This window comes from Strix aluco, chromosome 7 (assembly GCF_031877795.1).
Source record: "Strix aluco isolate bStrAlu1 chromosome 7, bStrAlu1.hap1, whole genome shotgun sequence".
Classification (NCBI taxonomy): Eukaryota; Metazoa; Chordata; class Aves; order Strigiformes; family Strigidae; genus Strix; species Strix aluco.
Genome location: NC_133937.1, coordinates 37,613,634 through 37,634,144, shown reverse-complemented (window position 1 = coordinate 37,634,144; position 20,511 = coordinate 37,613,634). Strand labels below are relative to the sequence as shown.

General features: G+C 47.9%; 1 protein-coding gene across 5 annotated transcripts in view; it reads right to left on the bottom strand.

Annotated features, from left to right (window-relative positions):
- Positions 1 to 20,511, bottom strand: part of LHPP (phospholysine phosphohistidine inorganic pyrophosphate phosphatase) — a 96,107-nt gene that overhangs the window by 47,370 nt on the left and 28,226 nt on the right. The gene's annotated exons all lie outside the window — the stretch shown is intronic.

Below are 20,511 nucleotides of genomic sequence, written 5' to 3'. Positions count from 1 at the left end.
TAAGAAAATGAAAGGATGAGCAAAGACGGAATGCAGTAAGGGGAAGGGTTGACCGAGAGAAAAAAAGTCAAATTTGGTGTATTCTGTTCACGGGGTCACATACATCTTTGTTTAACAGGTTATGCTGCCTCCAGTGTTCCCTGGGCGTCTGCCACAAAGATCTGGGCTGACTCTCCATACAAACAAATGGGATTGATTAAATTCTATCGCACTCTCAAGGATTTCTATAGGCATATGTCCTATACATTTGCAATGCAGAGATCTGGCCAAATTCCCCGCAGAGTAATTGCTATAGAAAACCGTTGTTTTACTGCCTAGTCAATCTTCTAGGAGTTTCCTATAAAGATAGCAGCTCCTGGATTTACTTGGCAATCAGCCATTTTCCAGATGATGGCCACCTGGGATCAAGTTAGTTTGCTAACCGGCCAAGGCAGCGCTGAATACAGATGGAGTTTGTGCTTGATCCAGTCCCAGACGAATACTGTATCGCAGCCCTCACATCCAATACAGACATACTCAGGCAAGACAGCAACACTCTCGGTTGCTTTTCGTTTTGTGCCACCTCCTGTCATTTTAGTGGCTGGTCCCACCAGCACTGCCTGCCAGGCTGCCTTGGAAGAGAAGAGGAACAGCCTGTAATTGAGTTAGAGAGCACCAAAAAGGTCGGGCAGAAGTGAGAAGGACACTGCCAACTACTCTTATACATAGGCTGCTTCATGCCTCCACGGTTTGCAGTGCCCTTGCAGAGGGCTGCGAGATGGGGTTTCTCTCCAGCCACTTTCACAGGATCACAGAATCCCAGAATCATCCAGGTTGGAAAAGACCTTGAAGATCCTCCAGTCCAACCATGAACCTCACACTGACCGTTCCCAACTCCACCAGATCCCTCAGTGCTGGGTCAACCCGACTCTTCAACCCCTCCAGGGATGGGGACTCCCCCCCTGCCCTGGGCAGCCCATTCCAACGCCCAACAACCCCTTCTGCAAAGAAATACTTCCTAAGAGCCAGTCTGACCCTGCCCTGGCGCAGCTTGAGGCCATTCCCTCTTGTCATGTCGCTTGTCCCTTGGGTCAAGAGACTCATCCCCCCTCTCTGCACCCTCCTTTCAGGGAGTTGTAGAGGGCGATGAGGTCTCCCCTCAGCCTCCTCTTCTCCAGACTAAACCCCCCCAGTTCCCTCAGCCGCTCCCCATCAGACCTGTGCTCCAGACCCTGCACCAGCTCCGTTGCCCTTCCCTTGACACGCTCGAGTCATTCAATGGCCTTTTTGGAGTGAGGGACCCAAAACTGAACCCAGTCATCGAGGCGCGGCCTCACCAGTGCCGAGCACAGGGGTAAGATCCCTTCCCTGTCCCTGCTGGCCACGCTATTGCTGATACAAGCCAGGATACCATTGGCCTTCTTGGCCACCTGGGCACATTGCTGGCTCTTGTTCAGCAGGCTAGCAACCAACACCCCCAGGTCCCTCTCTGACTGGATCTTGGACTTTTCTATTCAGAAAACACGGGTGCACGTGAGCTGGAGCAAGTGTGGCAGCTTTTCTGTATGTTCTTCCTTGAGCGCTGCTCTCTTGGATAAAACCCACCTGGCCGTGTGCGTGGGTTTTGTTGGGAGTGTAGCGGGGCACTGGAGCACAGGCTGGGCTGGTTCGGCTTTCAGGCCCAGATTCCTCTCCACCTACAGAGCCCAGTAATGGTTTGGTTTGCTTTTCCCCCAAACCTCAAGCTTTCAACACAGCCCATTCCTCAGATAAAGTCAGGAGGGCCAACACAGCCCATCACCAAGGTGCTGGGGGCTACAGCATCCTGCTCAGAAGAGCCTGGCTCTTTCTGGGAAGGGATACCTGTGAGATGTCCCCACACCATCCGAAGGGGACTGTATGGGAACAGCTCAGCCCTCAGCAGCGAGGAGGTCCCTGCTCAGCAACTTCCACCTGTGCAGCAAGATGATCAGGTAAGGAGGGCGGAAGAAGTGCACACGTGGGAACAACGCCAGCATCAGAGAGTCGATTGAGGGACATTTTCAATCACCCTGGTTTGCCCAGAGCCACCCAGGGATGATTTCTGTCCCCAGGACAAGGGTGTACGATGTGGGGCACTGCCTAAGAGCAGGCAGCCAGTGCCACGTCAGCGGCAAGAGGCAGCTGGAGCTGCTGGCACTGGTGATGTGCTCATGTGTACCCTGACTGAACCTGGCAGGAGCAGCACCCACGCTGGGGCCAGGACAGAGGTCTCCACCTAGACCCCTCAACAACCAGGATTTGGGCTGCTCACGAAACCCCCTCCTCGAGCCTCTGGATGCAGAGTCACCCCGCATAACAGCGCAGTGACCCACAGCCAGGCAGGGACAGTCGCTGGAACAACACTGGGGAGCTGAGCTGCGGGAACTGGGAGCTGCAAAGCTGTTTATCCATTCCCATCAGATCCAGTCGCTCCTTTCGATCCAGGAAGCATCTGTCTGGATGAAACGACGCTCTGCATTATTATTCATCGAGGGTAAGTTTTAAACGTTTATATGGCAAACTCCACTGCTTCCTCTTAATTGTCTTTTTCTTTTGGTTACAGGCTGTGCTTTGGCAGGGACAAAGCCCTTGAGAATGGCCATATTAGTACACAAGTGTGTGGGAGGAGGGTGCCAGAAGAAGCAATTTTGAGCTAAATAACATACACTGCAGCTGGAACAGAGGGTCCAAGGCATTGACGGAAGGCAAGGAGTTGACTCCATCCCCCCCTCTGTGACCATCCTATTTAACATCTCCTGTAACACACTTTCCAAAACTTTCTAAGAAAGAGCCTCTTAGAGCAACTTCTGAGAAACCCTGTGTTTACATGACATGAAAACACTCTCCAGAGACGCGGTGTGGAGAATATTGTCACAGCTCTTCTGGTAGCTGAAAGCGATCCCAGGTCGGGATTTCAAAAATGCCTCTGCCTCTTGTGACTGGGGTGTGCAATGTTTTAAAAGTAATAAAAAAACCAGGAAGAAAATGATACATGTGGGACTTGCAAGACCTTTTTCAGCTCTTCAGGAGTGATGGGAAAGGCTCCCACCGGCTCCAGCTGGAGAGGGACCAGACTCACACATGGCTCTCCAGCCCAGCAAGGCTGCCATGTATAGATGGCATGCTCCCTCATCCACAGCCGCACTGGAGATGCTGCAGAGCTGGCAGCACAAGCCAGAAGCCATTCCTGAACCTGCCTCCTGCTGTCAAATACCCTACTTGTATAATTTCTGTCCACACTGCAGCAGGAAACTGGTGAGCTACAAAGACCTCAGGAAGTTGCTTTGATTTCCTAACACCTGGAGCAGCTGTTGGCTCTCACGTTCAACAACCTGCCTACAAAAGGGTTGAATGTGGAGCAGAGCTGGCACTAAGAGTACTAGCTCTGTTCCAGGCAGGTGGTGGGGGGTCCATTTTGTGTTGCTGTCCCACCGTTTTCCCTAGCACATGCAAAAATTTCTTCCTTTGTTTTGCTCAGGCCAACCAAGGCTAAAAAGCACTGATGTTCCCCAATAAACCACCAATTCCACACCACTCAGCACCTTACCCGAACTCTTCAGGACTTGGATGTATGCAAAAATGTGAGTCAGATGCCAAGGTGAGGGGCCGGCAGGGATGGCAGCACGGGAGCTAGGAGCACAGGACTGTAAAGATACTGCTTCGGCAACCAGGGCACTGAGGCTTCCTGATACACCCTCAAACACATGTTCAAACCCATTGTCTCTTCCTGCCTCCCCAGTTACCTGACCCGACTGGAGCTCGTGGCCTTCCTGGTGACAATGCAGCAGTACCGGTGACAACACACCTCTCCTGAGTGTTCATACAGGCAGGCAGAGCACGCGAGAGCCGCCATGCCAGTTCAGACAGGCAGCCTGATCTAATTGTGTATTCCGCTTTCAACAGTGGCCAGTTTCTGCCAGTGGTTTAGGAAAATGTAGGCGACTTTATATTAGAATTTGTGCCCCGAAGGAAAATTGCCTTTTGAATTTTATTAGTGCGAATTTGGCTTGTGTCTTGAAGCACAAAGGCTTACAGTGCTACCAAACCCCTTGGACTAAAACCCTGACTCGAAACTAGTCAAAGGAGATCTTCCTTCTGTCTTCTTCACACCATTATTTTAATCTTTCAGGGTTTGTTGTTTGGGGTTTTGTGTGTGCTTATAACAACTCTAAAAACCCACAGTGCTTTAGAGTTGAACAGGAAATCAGGGCTATGCGTTTCAACTCCTGCAAGACATGCTGGACTGGAAAAGATGCTTACTTTTGTGGTGAGAGAAGAGTAAATATTCAGCCAAAAGGCAGCACAGCTCATAAACCCACAAATGCAGACAGACCTAGCAATTACGAACTTGCTACAAAAAAATCAGCAACAATTATTAAACCCCAGTCCAGGCATTTTCCTCTAGTATTAAATGATGGTAGCAAAAGGGCTTCCAGGCCCACAGTTCTGCTCCTTTGCCTGCCTTCATTTTCACAGATTCTGGATAACCTCACTTTTTTAACAAAGCATGTATTGTCCCAAAGGGATTTTCTTTCTTGTGCTGCTATTCCTGCTTCTAGCAGAGGTTTTCCATTTTGATAAGGCTCTAGGATGGACAGGTGATACCCACGGCTTGTCACAGGGAAACTGCAGTCACCTCTCCAAACACACACTTGCTACTATGACCTTCCCTGCATGGGGAATTTCTGAATACATATTGCCTCCCCTTATACGAAGGAAAAAAACACAGATATGCTGGAAAGATTAAAAATAGGCAGCTCCTGAAGAGGGGATGGAAGGAGCTTTGTTTCCTTCCCAACAGCACCGACAGCTAAAGCTGCCTACAAAGGCCAGATACTTCTTGCCTGCAAAGCAAGTAGAAGAGTGTTTTGACCGACTCTGGCTGATTTTTGGCCTGTGCCTGCCTTGCTGCGCTTCCATCTGCATCCCCGGTTCCCATGGCCTCCGAGCAGTGACAGTGAAAATAACCAGAGCAGCCCACGGGCCGCGCAGATCAACTCCCAACTATTTAGATTACTAAACTGCACCTCCATAAATCTAGCCGATCCTCTGCCACAGGAAAGGGTCTGGAGTGTTAAATAAATAGGCAGTAAATTTCAGAAGATTTGGTAAAATTAGGATTGTCGTTACTTTTCCATTCCAAGAAGACTGATCTTGGTTATAATTATCCCAGCTACATCCAGTCTTTTCAATAGCTCATACACTGATAAATGAAGCGTTCGCTCTCACAAATGCCTCTCCTTCCCCTGATGTATGCAATGTGTTCCAGATGGATGGAGAAACCATTTTTTTCTTTTACACTTGCTAAGCTATTCCAGGCACCCAGTGGGCCAGAGCACCAGCAGGTGTAAATCAGCAGAGCTCTGTCGATTTACTCCACTCCTTAGAGCAGGTGAGAATCCGACCCCCTATTTCTAAACTTAAAATAACGTATCGCACACAGGCGATCATCACTGAGCAACGTCCCATAAAGGAGTGCGGTGAGAAAAAACCCCACCAGACAAACACAAAAGACAGTAATTGCACAAATCACTTTGGGCAGGCAAGGCAGCATGCCTGCCAGCTCCTGGAAAAAGCCACTTTAATTAGGCTGATTTAAATGCAGACAGTTCGGGTTTGGTTTTTTTCCTTTCAACTGAGGTCTTTGTAACCGTTTTGTACGAACAGGAGTTGGCCTCAGAGTCCTCAGCCAAAACCTGTCCTTTTGCACCACTAATGGGAGCCAGGACAGAGGGAAGAGCAACCTCAGCAGAGCCTGTGTGAGCCAGCCCAAAGGAGACGGGCACCTCCGACGCCTGACGAAAGGAGACAGAGATGCTTTTGTGATAAAAAAGGTCAGTGCCGCCCTGCGGAGGAGCGTACTCTCCCTCTGCCTGGCCACGCCATTCCTCCGTCATGCCCAGGCTTTCCTCTGGCCACTGTGATGTTCCAAGTGCCTGCCTGGGGCCAGTTGGGAGCCCATCTGCAGCAGGGCTGAGCCCACACAGATGCCCCCACAGTGGCTGCGAGCGCCGTTTCCAACATATGTTTACATGTAATGCTCAAGTACTTTCAAACTAAGCATGTGAGCGACTGACCCCTGTGGCCAGTGTTAGTTTTAACCTCTGTGCCTCTTGTCCCTGTGTGCACAGTTAAGGCAGGATCTCAAAGCTCTGCTCCGGAAATAAACGCATTAATGTTTGTATTTCACTGACACAAAGACACGGTAGAAAAACCCACATGGAAACCAGGGACTGGCGAAGGGAAAAATTGCTCTGTAAATCCCCCCATGTACGCAGCCGTGTCTGCTCTGGGCGATGGGGAGACAAGGATTCGGCGTGGGGAAGGAGATGTGATCATTTCATTAAGGGCTGCTCCTCAGAGTGAATGCATGATATGGTTGAATTCATGCTGTAACGGTCTTTGAACATGTAGCATTTTTATCTGAATGTTATTTGACAACTTGTGTGATGGTGCAGCAGCGCTGGTCATCACCCTGTGTCTGCCAGTGCCTCTGGCTGCCGTCTCACAGCCCCCAAGCCCACTCCCTCTTCCCAAGTAAGTCCTCTGGACCCATCTCCAGCTCTTTGTGTGAAACTACAGGCTGGCTATCTAGGGACATGTTTTCAAAGAAACGCAGCTTTAAAAGCTTATGGGCATAAAAATACAGCTTTGTGCAAAACTACTGTATCATAAAGCTCAAGGACTGTTGAGAGCAGGGTGATTAGTCATGCCAAAAACTGCAGGAAGGGACTTTTCAAAGCAGAAGTCCATTTGCTTTGGTAAAAGCCAATTCCCCACCTCTCTGCATAGTTTAAAGATGACAAGGAAGTCAAGTGTTTGCTAGAACATCTCAACCAGCAAGGAAAAATAAAGAGTTCCATCTGCAAGAATAAAAGCCAGCTCTTCTAGTGCGTGCCTTGCTTTCGTTTATGTCAGCTCCGCTAATGCCCTGTGAAACAACAGGTCTGTAACAGAGCAGCTGACCTACAGCAGGACTGGCATTCACCACTAACACAGACGAGATTTATTCCAGCTGTTTAGGTTTAGGTTCCTGCCTTTCAAACCGCTATTCCACTTAGGCTGTACTTAATAAAAAGTATCATAGAATCATAGAATGGTTTGGGCTGGAGGGGACCTTAAAGACCATCTAGTCCCAACCCCCTGCCACAGGCAGGGACACCTTCCACTAGCCCAGGTTGCCGAAAGCCCCGTCCAACGTGGCCTTGAACCCTTCCAGGGAGGGGGCAGCCACAGCTTCTCTGGGCAACCTGTGCCAGGACCTCACCACCCTCACAGGGAAGAATTTCTTCCTTAGATCTCATCTAAATCTGCCCTCTTTCAGTTTAAAACCATGACCCCTCACCCTATCCCTACACCCCTGATCAAGAGTCCCTCCCCCCTTCCTGTAGCCCCTTTAAGTCCTGGGAGGCCGCTCTAAGGTCTCTCCAGAGCCTTCTCTTCTCCAGCTGAACACCCCCAACTCTCTCAGCCTGTCCTCACAGGGGAGCTGCTCCAGCCCCACGAGCATCTTCATGGCCTCCTCTGGCCCCGCTCGAGCAGGTCTGTGTCCTTCTGATGTTGGTGCCCCCAGAGCTGGACACAGCACTGCAGGGGGGTCTCACGAGAGCAGAGCAGAGGGGGAGAATCCCCTCCCTTGCCCTGCTGCCCACACTGCTCTGGATGCAGCCCAGCACACAGTTGGCTTTCTGGGCTGCCAGCGCACGTTGCTGGCTCACAGTCAGTTTTCCATCCACTGATACCCCCAAGTCCTTCTCCTTGGGGCTGCTCTCCATCCGCTCCTCGCCCAGCCTGGATTTGTGCTTGAGATTGCCCCGACCCATGGGCAGGACCTTGCCCTTGGCCTTGTTGAACTCCATGAGGTTTGCATGTCCCACCTCTCCAGCCTGTCCAGGTCCCTCTGGATGGCACATCCCTTCCCTCCAGCGTGTCACCGCACCACACAGCTCGGTGTCGTTGGTGAACTCGCTGAGGGTGCCTCGATCCCACTGTCCATCTCGCTGACAAAGACGTTAAACACCACCGGTCCCAACACTCACCCCTGAGGACGCCACTCGTCACTGCTCTCCACTTGGACATCGAACTGTTGACCCCAACTCTTTTGAGTGTGACCATCCAGCCAATTCCTTACCCACCGAGTGGTCTGTCCATCAAACCCATGCCTCTCCAATTTAGAGACAAGGACGTCGTGTGGGACAGTGACAAAAGCTTTGCACAAGTCCAGGTAGATGACATCAGTATCACTCTGGGATCAAAAACTAAGAAGTTTTACAGTCTAGTTACAAATAAAGATTTGTCTCTCAGAGAGGCTTCAAGCTTCTATATAAAAAAATGGGTAAAACATGGAAAAACTGTCCAAGCCCCTCTCTAGCCGATATACTTAACCCTAGTATGGGAAGTCAATTCCTGATCCTGCCTGGGCTACCATCTGCATTCCATGGGCTCAGTCAACGCCAGTGAAACACCTTTGCAACCACAGCCTGGTCATTTCCCAGCAGACAACCAGAAATATCATCATGCTTAGTCAGACAAATCCCACCCAAAGGCTGATGAAGTGAAAAGCAGCTCGTCTGTGCCTGTTGCTGTGGCAGATGTCTATAAACCAGCTTGTCTGTAGGAAGAGTTTCACTGCTGTGATGATCTAAGACCATGAAAACCCCAAGAAGGGCTGGCATGCCTGAACACTTTTCTCAGTCTCTAACCAAATCAATTTGTTTCATAGTGCTTGAGCAGGTCCAGAGGAGGCCACGAAGATGCTCAGGGGGCTGGAGCACCTTCCCTGTGAGGACAGGCTGAGAGAGTTGGGGGGATTCAGCTGGAGAAGAGAAGGCTCCGGGGAGACCTTAGAGCAGCCTCCCAGGACTTAAAGGGGCTACAAGAAAGGGGGGAGGGACTCTTGATCAGGGGTGTAGGGATAGGACGAGGGATCATGGTTTTAAACTGAAAGAGGGCAGATTTAGATGAGATCTAAGGAAGAAATTCTTCCCTGTGAGGGTGGTGAGGCCCTGGCACAGGTTGCCCAGAGAAGCTGTGGCTGCCCCCTCCCTGGAAGGGTTCAAGGCCACGTTGGACGGGGCTTTGGGCAAACTGGGCTAGTGGAAGGTGTCCCTGCTCGTGGCAGGGGGTTGGGACTAGATGGTCGTTAAGGTCCCTTCCAACCCAAACCATTCTGTGATTCTGTGATATGGTAAATCTCTTCCCCGCTTTTCATTATCATTGTTGGTTAAAAATGCCCAGCAGTATGCATGAAATCAGCTCTTGCCATAGTGTTTACATAGCAACAGCAGTTTTTTCAGCTTCATTTGGGACTCAGAGACCAAACACTGCCCACGGTTGTGCTTTAGGCATCTTTGCTATAACAGCTTTATAAATATGTAATAAGAATTTAAAAGGCAGAAGAAAAATAGATCATGGAGACACCCCATCTAAATATCACACTTAGCTCTCACCATCTGAAAAGAGTTACGAATTCCAGCGTGCGCTCATCAACACCGAGGCAAAGATGTCCTCGTTAGAGGATGAGCACAGGGGTCACCTGGCAGCATTCGGAGGGAAAAAGATGTCAAGTTTCAGAGGAAAACTGCCTATCGCATTTTTTATACACTATTACTTTTAAGGAAGACAAAGAAGCTTGGCATAGAAATACGAGGAACTGGGTTCAAGCAATTTGGGTTCAGAACAACAATAGCAAGGTCATCCTTGAGCACAGATTTGGATCAAAACCCTGAAGGTTAGCCTGGGCAAAGCTGCTTTCAAATATCAGAGAGCTGAAACCAAGGGAGGTCACTCAGTACCTGGCCATCTCAGATGCTTCCATGGCCACCGTGAGCAGTATCCACACACTTGCAAGTCTAAATCGTGCAGACTCAGATATCACTGGGTGGGCTGGTGGTCAGAACCTTGACTGTAACTCAATACCTTTTAGCACACATAAAAGAAAACAAAACTCATATTTTATGGGACAGGCTCTGCCTGAATGGGACTTTTTTTGCTCCTATCATCTCCCTTTGAGCAATACACAGACAACACTCGCAAAACCCTTTTCTGACGTGCAGCTCTGATCCTCCTCTTTAATCTTCACATCTTTTCTTCCCCATTCCCTCCTTCCCCTGATTCACAGCCATGGCGAATATACTGCCTGATTATCAGCTGACACAGGCATTTAGCGCTCCTGCGCGCAAAGCAATGAATTTGGAAGCTTCTCCAACTTCCCCTCCAGATGATGTCACCCTGGACGGGTGCCAGGCTGGGTTACGAGTGAAAATCCTTCACTTCAGGGTCAGACATCCTCCTATTTTTAGGCCTGATTTCAGTGTCACGCAGCCAACAGCCAAGCTGAACAGTTCACGTTATTCAACTGCAAACGCCTGCTGGGGTTTGAACAAAGCTCAGCTTTGTGGCAGGTGAAGGGGCTCTGCAGCACAGGAGCCTCTTTTAAAGGCAAGTGGCAGCTGCTTTGCTCGGCACGGTGCTTCGGGATATATTCATGCCAAGATAAAAACCACTTCAAGCTCCCTCCCACCCTCCACAAACTGCAACTGTAAATCCAAAACCAGGGTTTGATCTGGCACTGCAGAGCACTGCTGGCTGCCTCCTGCCCGACATAGCCTCTAGAAATCTGCACTGTGAGAAACCTGTCTCCTCCAGTACGAACTGGGAACTGGCAGGGTCCCAGGGGATGGGGAGGGGGAAGAAGGGCCCTGAGGCCACAGCGTGCAAAGCATGCAAAGAGTATTGTGAAGTCCACAGCCTGGGAGCTACCACACACCCGCCTGGCTCCGCTACCTCCATCACTCAGCCGCCCCTCCCCACTCCTCCCCAAATTCTCATTAGTGGTGAAATAACTCTTTGCATTAATTTCCCTACTTGCCACAGACTGATCAGCCAATGCATATGTTGTGCTTTGGTCATTTAAGCAAGTGATGTGTTGCTGTGGGTAGAGCTGATCCCCACTAAGCCCAGTCTGCACAGGGGGCAGAAGAAGCTTCCCCAGAGCACGTCTAGATCGACCTGGCCTGCTTTAGGATGAGAGGACTTACAGCTACAGGTGCCCAGCTCTCTCTGCAAAGGCAGCCCAGGGGGAATGGCTTGGGTGTTTGCTCTGCTGCTGTCAGAAACAGGGCAGGATGACTCACAGCTCTTTTTTCTGCAGGAATGCAGCCACTGTCTGCAGCAGCACAGCAATATGCACTGCATGGCTGAGCTTCCCACCTAGGGACAGACAGTGCAACCCTGCTTACGTGTAGACTGACAGCGGTTACAATGGGTTGGGAGTGAGTGGAAGCTGGAAGGAGGGCAAACCTGACACCCTCCCCTCCCTGCACACCTCAGAGGGCACTCAAGAGTGTGACTGGGAACAGAAAAGCAACTGGAGCTGTGAAATGAAAGCATCCACTGGCATAAGGAAAGTAATATGCAAGACACACGGCCAAGATCAACGGCTGGAGCGAGTCCCTGAAGGCACCACAGAAATGGGCCTACAGACCAGGAGCAGCATTTAGCAGAGTATTAGACCCAGCTGATCATGTGGGCCCATGTAGACTCAGTCAGAGCGGAGTTATGAAGAGAAGGAAAAAGCTTTTGAGACGAGCTGCAGGTCAATGTGAAGAGCCACAGTGCATGCAGTGGCTGCAGCCGGCAGCCAGCAGGGACTCCCCAGCCCTGCTCCCCATGGCCCTGAGGCCCATCACTGGTTTTGGGGAGGCTGATGGCTCGAGTTTAAAGACTTGACACAGGACGCAGACCCCTTGCAACAGCACCGGCCCCGTGTGCTGAATAGGCTCATCTTTCAGCAATCTGGGAGCGTACAGGGTTAAAGTGTAACCGTATATACGCTGCTGACAATGACTGAAAACCACAGACAAGAATTGTAATTGTTGCAGGGCAAAGTGTGAACATGAGTCACGTCCTAGTGCCACCTGCACACTGCCTCCATCCCCAGGCAGGGAAGCGCAGGGGAGTGCTGCTCTTCACCTAAACCCCTTTTCTCACATTACGCTCTTACTCCTGCCGCAGTACATGAACGGAGCCATCAGAGTTCCCCAGCACTTGCAGAAGACCTAAAGCTGGCACTGCCGGGTGCTTTATTTTTAACTCCAGGCAAGTCACACCATGCCTCCTGAAAGGGATGAAAACCAGCCACCAGCCCAAGCCCAGCAGAAGCAGCTGGAGGGGCAGCAGGCCCCATGTCTTGTGGCCGCTCCCTTGGCCTGAGCAGGCTGGCAGCCCTGCTCCCACTCACCGTCTCCATCACTCTACCAACGCTGGAAAAGCCACGTGGAAAAGCCCCCACCATGGCTCTGGGACCAGCCACGGTGGCTGGTGGTCCTGTGAGTGCACCCCACCTCTGAGCACCTGGCTCCCCCTGCAACTGCACGGCCGTGTGCCTGAGCAGACAGCGATAAAACACAGGGCCCTGCTCTGCATCTCAAGAGCAGAAAGCACCAGGGACTAGGCAGCCACTCTGGGCTTGTAGGTTAAACCCATTCTTAGGGGAAGAAAGAAATGTCACTATATAAGCCTGCAGGTGACCCTCCAGCATCCGTGGGCCACACAGCACAGCATTAAAGCGTGAATACCCAGTTGTTTTGTGCCCACAGTGCCAACACAAGATACTGCCCCAGCACTGCGGCTCCTGAGCGTGTTTACAGTGAGAGCAAGAGCCCAAGCCAGAAGATTAAATTTCAGATACTGAACCATTTGCTCTGAGGGAGCTGCATCAGCAGCTGACTTGGCCTCCCTCTCTCTTGTTTGCTTCTCTCTCCCTTTGAAAACAGGGCTCTGCTTTGGTTTTATCAATCAGAGCAGTCTCCCCTTCTGCCATGCTCCACGTGCTGCTCACTGAGAGGACTCCATGCCCCAAGCGAGCTGGGATGACATTTAACTACAGGAAAAAAATACGCAGAGAAGAGGAACCTGTGTTTTAAAAAAAGGAAATCTCTAGTGAAACCACAATTGTGCAGCTGTCCCAGCTCTGCCATTTCTGCAGCACATTTCAACACGCTCATTAGCATTTTTACGGAAATAAAGTAGTTAGCGATTGGTATGGTATTCATCATCGCTGTCAAATGTTGAACAAGCTAATACAGCTCGGCATTCTGCAAGTGACAAGTGTTGAGAAACACTGCTGCGCTCGGCCGGCTCCCAGGACTGCTTCGCTGTGGAATTTTTCTACTGCAGCCTTACGCTGGTGATGAGAAAAGGCCCCTAAAGATAAAAATAAGCAAGGACCTGCTTCCTGTCCCATCCTGTAGACTGTGTGGCTCAGGCTCATACCAGGGAGGGAGGCTGGAGGTCTAGCAAGAGCTAAAGGTGGGTCTGTCCTACCAAGAGCCTGGGGGGCCCTTCAGCCAGGCAGCTCGGGGGAGGCCACAGGTGTCTGCAGTGAGAGCGGTTGCTGTGCAGGAGATGAAGACACTCTGTGGAAAGCTTGGAAAGTCCCTGAGCTGCCTCCTTTCAGGCAGTCCTGCCGCCACCACCTCAGCTCATGAATTATGTATCTGCGGGGAGGAGAGAAACACAAACACGTTGGACAAGCAGCTGCCAAGGGCTCTGGTGTTACTCACGCAGATGCATGAGTGTACACGGCCCTGTTGGGTGGAGGATGGCTGCCAGCCCAGGCTGAAAGAGCACGTACTACCAAGACATCGAGGCACCAGAGCAAAATAGAAGGAAAGCAAAATGGCCATTAGCTTTGGATGCTTTTCAGAGAAGGGTCTGGAAGTGGTTTAGTCCTGTACATCAAGCCCACCTGAGCCACGTGCCCTCCCAGGTCTCACTGCCTCTTGCTTCTAGTAGCAGATACTGGTACCACCTCCACCTCTTTCAGCCCTTTATTTATCAACTTTAGGAGAGGGGAAGTGGAAACCTTCGAGGCAGCTGTCTCTGCTACTGCATGTGTTGTGTGGATGCGAAGCAAGAGGGGAAGCAAAACTGCAGCACAGGCTGATGTGGTCACTACCATCTTGATCTGCAAAATGCAAATTGCCTCCTTTCATAAGTGTTTGAGATGTGACAGTTGATCAGAGTAGGACTGCGAAGGAAAGGTCGGTTGTTAGACAGGTAGAGAGCAGAACTGGCAAGACTGTGGAGTAATATTGCTTTTCCTCACTGACCTGATACATTTCTCCCTTATTTATCCTTGCCCCTACTCTCATCACAGACTGATCTCTTTTCTGATATTCAGATTAATTGTTTCAGAACAGCACATGAGCATACATACAGCACCTAGCATGGCTATGTCCTGAGCACCCTCTGCTTCCTTGAGGTTTATTATGGTACCAACGAATAAATTAATCTGCTAATAAAAAACACCCCAGAACTCCCATTTCTGTTTTAGACTGAAGATATTTAAATTTATACATTAGCTACAACATAGCAGAACTCTCTATTCCCCCTTGCTCCTTTCAGGTGTGTTTTAGCTCAGGTATAACCTGCATTTAGAATAGAATAGAATAGAATAGAATAGAATAGAATAGAATAGAATAGAATAGAATAGAATAGAATAGAATAGAATAGAATAGAATAGTTCAGTTGAAGGGGACCTACAACGACCATTTAGTCCAACTGGTATTTCTAATATCAAATAGTAGCTCTACTGGAAAGTAAACACTTGGCTATGTTCAGTTAACAAAACAGAAATACTCAAGACACACAAAAGATGATTCTTCAGAGTTGGAGAGTAAAACCTTCTGCTTCCCAGGTTTACCACTTGTAGTTCAATGATAATGTATTTCCAATGCAATTCGTTATTTTGCATTGTGATTGGCTATACCCTATGCTGAAAAGTGGATGGTTGCCGTATAAGACCATACTATAGCAGCAGGAACTTAAACCTTCTCATAGGCTACTCATTCCTAAAGCACCAGTTACTAACACTGTAATTTCTGTGTCTGGACACACTTGAACGTACTGGGAAAATTTAAGGCTGTTGTCAGATGAGTATGCATATGTTAAGGCACTGCAGTATTTACTCTGGACTTCCACAAAGCTGATTCAAAGATTATGGCAATCAAGTCGTGGTCAAGAAACTGATAAACACACGTGAAGATCTTCACATGGACAGAGCAAACTGCGATTTGAATGTGCAGTAAATGGTGAATAAAACTATGCCTTAGGACTGACTGCAATCAGCTCTCATGCTAAAATGAAAACTGACTTGCTGACACCAGGTTTTAATAAACATTGCTTAAGACGTTAACTAACATGAATTGTAATACAACTTTTCACAGTGTAAATATGGGTTGGAAGTCTTTCCATTTAATATTTGAAACAGGCTTATCAGGACTGTGAGGCCATCAAAATGCCTCTGGTTCTGTTTCAGCACAAAGGGAGTGCCTCTGCCTGCTCGTTCTCATTACGCACTTCTGGTATGCTCCATCGAGACCCAGGAGATGTGAACACACTAATAAAATTGTTCATCTTGGCTGCGGTTAGTAACACAGTGAGAAAGAAAGCAAGAGTGGAGGGATGCTGCTTCTCTGCAGCGCAGTAAGATGTGACTATTTCTTTGCAAAAGGTGTCATGAGCTTTCATTGACTAATACAGTGACAGCTGTGAATTTATCTATAGGTGGAAATCTTTTTTTTTTAAGAATAATTTTATAACTTCATTTAGGAGGTTATTATACGACCCACCCTGTTTTTCTCAATCCTTAATCAGTTGACAATGGCAGCCTAAAAGATTTTTCCTTTTTGTCTTGATCATATCTGGATTTTTCTTCTGGCAACCTAATTTCCTATAAATCTGTACAAATTCTGTATATTTTCTTCAATCAGATAAGAGAAACAGATCACAAGCCACTTTATTAAGAAAGTCAGGATAATTATTCTCAGAGGATAATTATAAAGTGGGGAAACTGAAGAATGGCAACATGAAGTAACTTGACCCAGTTCTCCCAGAGAACAGTGGCAGAGCTGGAGAGAGATGACAGCTCCCACAGGCCTCGATCCTTTCATCCTCCATCCCTGAGCTATCCTTTATGTCCATAATGAGGCAGCTCAGGGATGCTGCAGTATCAGCCACGGTTGTGAGATAAATCCCTAATCAAACGAAGAAAACCTCACATGGGCACTGAGAGGGGATGAACCCATACTGCCAGACTGACAGCTTTTTGGAGCCCACAGGTGAGCAGGGGCAGTGGGTACCACTGCCACGAATATTCCTCGCTACCGCCACACACCACTGATAGAAAACTCATTCCTTACAAATCAAGACCTGTAAATAACAACAAGGAGACAGGGGTAAGTAATTCTTCCACCCTGCCAAGAACCACCTGCAATTTGATGCACTGACGCACCTGAAAGCTGTTTCCTATTTTATAGGGAGACAGTTGGAAAAGCCTCAAAGTAATTTTTCTCTGCTCTAACTTGCATGTTACAAAGAGGAACAAAGATATTACGCAGCACTGCAGAATCAATAGTTATTGTGGAAATTATTGGTTTGATGTCAAGGCCAATTAGCTGCAAGTGGAATTAGCACATACCCTGTGCGGGAAGACAAGTACATGTTCTTCCCTAGATGGGAAAGATGTTGGCTACGAAGGGCCTCCACAGAGGTGTACACAGAAACTTTGTAATTAGCGTCAGATTTCCCAATGCTGAAAAAACTAACACCAGCTTCTTCTCATGGCACACAAGAGTCTGCATCAATGACCTGATCTGTTCTGCACATGGGGCAAACTGAGAGTGGACAAACCTGCAGACCAGATTGACCCTTGGCATCTGGATTTTACATCTAAGAAAGGCTATACTTGGCCAACCCAACTACTCATCCCATGGCCAACCCAACTACTCATCCCATGTCAGAGAACCATGTTGGCTGAGGTCAACTCAAAACACTATCTTATCCCTACACCTTCTCACTATTGCCCTGACTTGTGCCAACAGAAATTTTATTCCATGTTGCAGCTAGGATTTATTGCATTTCATGGACTAATCTATATTATGCCTGGTTTGGCTACTGAGAAAGACCTCAACACTTAAGTCCTGCTGGAGGATTAAGTGCTTTAGAGAAGATAAGTATAGATGCAGGAATGAGGAACATGCAAAGTTTGTCATACTAAAGGAAACTGGCTGCACAAATTTTATTAAAAATCCAAAAGAAGGGAGACAAAGGAGCTAACTTGCAGGACCTCCATGCAAGGTGGTGTAAAACTGAATGTTTTTGCAGCAGCTTAATCCACACTTTGAATCTCACCCTGGGAGCAGCCAACACTGAAGAAGACCCTACAGAGGCCAGGAAGGTGAGAACCCAGGGAGGGAGGCAGCCAGCTCTCCACGCATGACCCCTTCTGCTTCTCCTCGGGACCTCGACTCGCCTGCCAAGCCAACCACCCCCACCCTGCCTTCACAAAACCAGTTCCTCAGTTCAGCGGGGAGCTGGCACCAGTCACCACCGTCACTGAGCAACACGGCACAAACACCACCACAGAGAAAAGGCTCCTGTGACGCTGCCGGCTGCAGTCAGCTTCCTGTACCCGGCTGGAGGCTGCCTGCCCTGCGGAAGACCTGTCCACCCCTATCTACTGCTGAAACCTCTGCAGCAGCAGCTCAAACAATTCTTTCCCTAAAAGGCTTTCAGGGCCAAAGGGGACTTTTTCTTCTAGTTTATTAAAGCAAGTAAGATGCACTGAGATGCTTTGCAGCCTGCGATCTGCATGCGATTGCTGAAGTCCCATTGAAATACAATAAACAGTACGGTAAGCCTTGGGTCATGTGACGTTTTTTGTGCCAAGTGGTGGCACTTGGTGGGCAGCAGACCTCAAAAATGTTCATGTAAACTTCCTTGACCCCTGAAATAAGGAGACCTGCCCCGATGCACACTTGTACACTGGAGGTGACAACGTCTGCCAGTGGGGAACAGCATTTAGGTGAGGATGGAGGGATACAACAGGATCCCTTGGACCTACAGAACGACATACAAAAGGCCTTCACTGGGATATCTTGTGCAATTAATGTCATTTCCATGTACCCAGCAGCATGCTGTGAAATGCATCTGCAACAACTCCTCGGGATAGTTCATGTGTTATTATTTATTTTATTCTCAAATCAGCTCTGTATCCGTTTTGCTGAAGTGAGGCACCATTGTTGTGGTGGAAATGGAAAAAACTACTCACGGCTGTAGAAACACAGAGACAACTCAACTGGGGTGATCACCCAGGTCCCGAGCTGCAAGACTCTCACAACTGAAATCTGTGGAAATCCCATCGCACCAACAGTCAGCAGCTACAGTAAAACCCTGACGCCTTTGTGCTTTACACTTCTGCAAAAACAGCCTTAGATTGTATGTAGGGAGGTTCCGAAGCTGTGGCTAATACTGACGTGAACGTACTAACGGTGCCATCCAGAGGTACTTGGGTGTAGCACACAGTTCTGTGTCAGCAAGGACTACCATGCAAGTGAGAGAGGACCTATGCATAATCTTATATACCAGACTTCAAACTAAACCTGCCATAAAATAAATATTTAATTTATCTTGCCCATCAGCTTTGATTCACTTGTTTTTTTCTGACTCTCTCAGTACCCACTGTGTGTTTTGATTTTCCATGTATATTAAATCAGTCATTCTTAAAAATATATACATCTCTGATATCTCTTGGCAAACAAGAGCTATTTCATTTTACTCACAATTGCTAACAACAGGACTGGCACCACATGCTCAGTTTAGAGAGACGCTCATCTGTATTTCACTGCCATACAATAGTACATGATTTCAGATAACAGCAACCACACACTGAAACAGGAAACATAACAGTGGAAAACAATCTTTTTTCCCCATCTAGAACAGCTGATGACTCCCCTTCAGCTGTGAAATCATGACTCAAGCTTGATACAAGAAAATGTTTTCCCAGCATATGATTATACATATTTATATGTGTGTGTGTATATACAGTTTATGTCAGTTGCCTGAACAGTTTGAATGCAGCATCACCTGTGGCATATTTTATGATGGGCAAAGTATGTCACAGGAGATATTTGGTCAGTAGCAAAGGTTTAATTTACCTCAGTGTGCAGAGATACCTCCTTCACTGACACCCGTACCTGTGTGACATTAAGATCCACAAAGTGATCCCATAAATATCAGAGCAAAACCAACCATTGAATCCTTATCTTCTCCTTGAGGAAATTAATGGGATTACACAGAATACAGGCAAATAATCCCAACAGCAAAAAACATATACTTGTTTTTCTAATCTTTGGGATTTTCTGAGCTTTATTCAGATAGATAACTGATTTTGAGATACACTATCTTAAAGATGCAAAAATACACAAAATGCAACACACTTGTATCTGGGGATTTTTTTCTCAGAAATCATCACTTACTGGTCCATTAGAATTAAGGCACTGGGTACTATTTTGTCACCTTACACAAACTAAAAGGAAAATTGAGAAACAGACTGACTTGAAAACTAGTAAAATAACTTTTTGTAAAGCCTATAGAAAGCACCATTCTCACTTGCTGCCTCCTCCCAAAACAAGTATCCTTCTTGTACAGTCTCAGTATTTGAAAATCAAGGAAAACTGTAAAAATATGAATGATGTCAAATGACAGATGGTGTGGCTGAACGATGCCTACTACAGAGAGACATTATTACGGTTAAGATGAGATGGATAGGAGGAGATTTTGAGTGTTATGGAACTCAAACATTAAATGTAGGGACTGATGTCTGCACCGCATTTGGAGTCACCTTGAACCTAACCTGGCCTGAGCATCAGATGATGGCTTCATTTTCCACCAGACAGCCCAGGACCATGCCCTGTTTCTAACTGCATTCAGGTCTCTTGAGCTCTTGGGTCAGTGAAAGCACAGGATCATGGAGACACCTGCATGGAGAAGGGCTTGAGGGGTCATTCAAAAGAGATGAGTGAGCCTGCAGAAGCCTGCACTCCAGAAAGATGAGAAGGGGAGAAACAACTCTCGCATTCCAGACATCTCAGTGCTGAATACATGTCTGGAGGAAATAGCAGACATATGGAGTCCTTCATAAAGCTGTGAGATATGACCCACAGAGATCGCTGAGTCGTCAGTCTAATTTTATAATCTTAACCCTGCTAGAAGTTTCAGACACGTCCTATATCAAGTGTACAACACTTTCACACAGCAGCAAGAAAAATAAGCAAAACCCAAGACACACACCAGTTCTACGCACTGTGATGAAAAAATTATAGCAGTAATTTAACAGAAAATATTTCTTTAAAAGATGGAAGACAATATGTCTTCCCCTTCCTGTCACTTTCATACACACAGCATTTTTCCAAATTGTGTTTTGCAAATGAAAATGTCATCATCCACCCAAGCCTAAGTGCTGTACAAGGAGGTGTTTGTTCAGACAACAAATGCAAGTGTACATTGATAGCAAACTTGTGTCACCAACGGGAAAAGATCTGGAAAAGGCATGGAAAAAATCTGGTCTTGCGCATTCGCTTTGAATGTGCACCAGGTTCCAAACTGTAACTCCTTTTATTTCAGAAATTATTGTCTTGTAAGCAAATTCAAGCGCAGTGTCGTTTG